This window comes from Macadamia integrifolia, chromosome 1, assembly GCF_013358625.1.
Source record: "Macadamia integrifolia cultivar HAES 741 chromosome 1, SCU_Mint_v3, whole genome shotgun sequence".
NCBI classification, from domain to species: Eukaryota; Viridiplantae; Streptophyta; class Magnoliopsida; order Proteales; family Proteaceae; genus Macadamia; species Macadamia integrifolia.
The window spans coordinates 15973700-15977042 of NC_056557.1; the positions used below are offsets into that span (position 1 = coordinate 15973700).

The following is a 3343-nucleotide window of genomic DNA, read 5'->3' on the forward strand; positions in this document are numbered from 1 at the left end:
ATCGTCTGATTTGGAAATAGGGTAAACCCTAGATATGAAGTTTACAACCTGAAAAATAGAAACCGAACTTCAATAATCCTAATAAAACACAAATGTAGGCCAAGAATACAAAGAAGAGGGGAAATCTCACCTTCAATCAACTCGGTTTTAGGTGTTCTTCTCAGATGCGAGCATCTGTCATGGACAGAGGGTAAATGTGAGAAACCCTAAACACAAAAAAAGAAGAAGAAAAAGAGAAGGAAGAAAGAAGAAAAATAAGAAGAAGAAGAAGAAGAAGAAGAAGAAGAAGAAGAAGAAGAAGAAGAAGAAGAAGAAAACGAAGACGAAGATGAATACGAAGAGGAAGAGGAAGAAGAAGAAGACGAGGAAGAAGAAGAAGATGAGCGGAAGAAGACGAAGACGAGAAAGCAGAGGAAGCAGAGGAAGAAGAAGAGAAGAAGAAGAAGAAGAAGAAGAAGAAGAAGAAGAAGAAGAAGAAGAAGACCATTATCACGATTTACCTGTTTCTCACCTCCGTCGCTTTGTTTCAGGGAGAACCTCGGTCGGACTTCACCGTTAGAATCGCAGGAAACCGTGGAAATGAACTCAATGTGAATCCATGTCTTTTATACCAACCCAATAAACCGTGACTCGATTCCGGATTAACCTATTGAGGTTAATCCGGATGAATCATGGATTTTAGTTGAAATCCCCGATTCCACTGGCCACCACGACTCCGAATCGATTTTTCACAAAAATGAACCAAACGGTTTAAATTTAATGGGAAACTGATTCCCTGGGATCTGGTCCGATGGATAAATCGAACCAAATGCCCCCTTAAGTTCCAGAACATGATCTCTGATACCCATGCGTACCCATTTTCCTTAAATTTCCTCTGTATCGATTCATGGTCTGTCTCGTACTTGTTCTTTGGCCTACTGCAACTCAGACCATAGCGAAGAACAGGTTCTATATCCAATTGGTGAGATTTCTCTCATCTCATAGTTTTTCACTTTGATCTTCCTGTATCAATTTTGTCCATTAATATACAATTGGTTCTTACTTCTTCAATCGTCAGTTTCAGTTACTTGGATCTTTTTAGAGCTCATTTCTTTGTTAACTTCTATTCTGTATTTCGATTTCCCCTTTAATATGGGCTACACTGTAAGAGAAAAGCATCTCCGAAGCAATCGGAAATCTCAATCGATAAGACTTGATACTGATACCTTTACCCACCGCCCTAACAGAACTGGACTTGCCGCTACCCTACATGAATTCGTCCTGAAACTACCTAATCATCGGTTTGTCAATGATGGTGAACAGCATTGAAGAAACCCTAATGTAAATGCTAGCTTTAATTATGATGAGGGTGGTTGGGGTTGCTGTAAAGAAGACCAATTAAAAGAACTACTGTTGAAGAACCTTGAATTCTTGTATAATGAAGCGATTGCGAAACTAGTTGCACTTGGATATGATGAAGATGTTGCCTTGAAAGCAATTCTCTGTAATGGGCAGTGCTATGGTAGCATGGATGTTCTAACCAACATCCTTCACAACTCCCTTGCTTATCTGAATAGCACATGTAGTAGTAACAATGGGAATTCTGAGGAATCCGAGTCGGTTTTCCTAGATTTGAGACAAATTGAAGAGTATTCTCTGGCGGGTATGGTCTGCCTGCTTCAACAGGTTCGACGCCATTTGACTAAAGGGGATGCTTTGTGGTGTCTCCTCATGAGTGATCTCCATGTTGGGCGAGCTAGCACCACGGAGATTCTAGTCCTGCCTCCATCTAATGCTGGTAGTAGTCCTACTATTGATAGTGATAGAACTATAAATAGCCACACCATTGGCATTGCCCCTGGGCTCTGTAAATTTCATGGAGTTTGGGGTTTTGGAGGTAGAGGACCTTGTAATGTTCCTGTTTATGGGGGGTTTCTCTTCATGTTTTGGAACTACATTGACAAAAGATGTTTAATCTATTGCCTTCAATGAAGTCTCTGTTGAAAAGGAATGTTGCATAAAGAAAGGAGAGGTGCTCACGATCGCACGCCGGTGAGTTTAGAAGAAGAAGGGAAAATGAGGGTAATATTGTCCTCTCACAATTGCCGAGGGTATTTTGGGTATTTTGTAAAAAAAACTAACAGAGGTTCTATCACTTAACACGGTCGGCTAACGGCAATGACTGATTTGAAATTTTTTGAATTCTCAGGGGGTGTCTTTGGTGTTTCGAAAAGTCCAAAGGGTGGCATTGAATAAAGACCAAAGTTCAGGAGTGACAATGTAATTTTCTCTATTTTTTGAGAAGGTAGGAGAACAAGGTGTGAAAATCATCTGTAGTTACTACACTGGTGCAGTGAGCATCAGATGGCTGACAGTCCCTTGGGGGCATATATTCAAATGCTCTCAGCAGTCTGATGCTCACTACATCTCACCACTCACTGTAAAGGATGTGGACTCAAGAATAAGAGGATCGGATAAAAGATTTTTTCTGGACTTATAATAGAACCCAAGTGCGTAACTACTTCCTAGAAGGTCTTATCAAACGTGTTTTATCTTTTTGAAAATTATGTCCATGCATTTCCTACCCATGTCTTTTTTTTTGGGGGGGGGGGGTGGTTAAACTTAATACGCATGTCAAATTATTAGATTTTGTATGATCACTTTTGTCACAGTGATAAATTTTGTTTATAAATCCAACCATGGCTTGGTTACGTAAAACCATCAAGAACTAGAATAACTTCTCCCAAAAAATATATTTAAGGGTTTATTAATGGATTTATTTTATGCCACTTGGAATGATGACATGACTTTGAGTTGCTTAGATAGGAAGGGCACGATCTTGATTGGCAATAGAATAATATTCCAAATTAAGCTTTATTCAAGAATGGTTTCAAGCGTGAGCATCAGATATGCTGATCCAATTGATCTAGATCGAGATTTTCCATTATGCCATTTTTTTAAGTGTAAAAAGGAATTTTAAATAATTCGAAAGGATATTTACCATCATGCCATTGTTTCACATTTATTTCAAGTATGAATGTGAAATTTAGCAAAATTATATCAGTACAACTAAAAGAAGTGGATTATACTAAGTGATAAAAAATAAGAATATAAATTATTTGACACCTCAAGGGTGTCAATAAGAAAACCCCCTACTTAAAATATGGTGTGAGTTTCTATTCATCTAAAGTGAAGTCCTTCACCGTGGGCATAGCTGTCCCCATTTTTCTAAAGTTGAGGTTGTTTTCAATGTCATATTCATTAGATGGTGAGAATATAACATTAATGAGTCCAAATCATAAGGTCACTTTACTTGTAGAAAAGAAATTCTTCCTTCTCAATGATATGGAGATTCCTTATGAAA

The 3343-nt window shown here is 38.3% G+C and overlaps 1 long non-coding RNA gene and 1 pseudogene across 1 annotated transcript; one reads left to right on the forward strand and one right to left on the reverse strand.

The window, feature by feature from the left end:
* On the reverse strand, positions 1-573 carry LOC122077453. The gene is made up of 3 exons (XR_006139802.1): positions 501-573; positions 131-174; positions 1-48 (listed from the first exon to the last, which is right to left on the reverse strand). It is a non-coding gene; the product is annotated as an uncharacterized LOC122077453 (long non-coding RNA).
* Positions 574-852: 279 nt separating this feature from the next.
* LOC122069039 lies at positions 853-1971 on the forward strand (annotated as a pseudogene).
* Positions 1972-3343: the final 1372 nt, after the last annotated feature.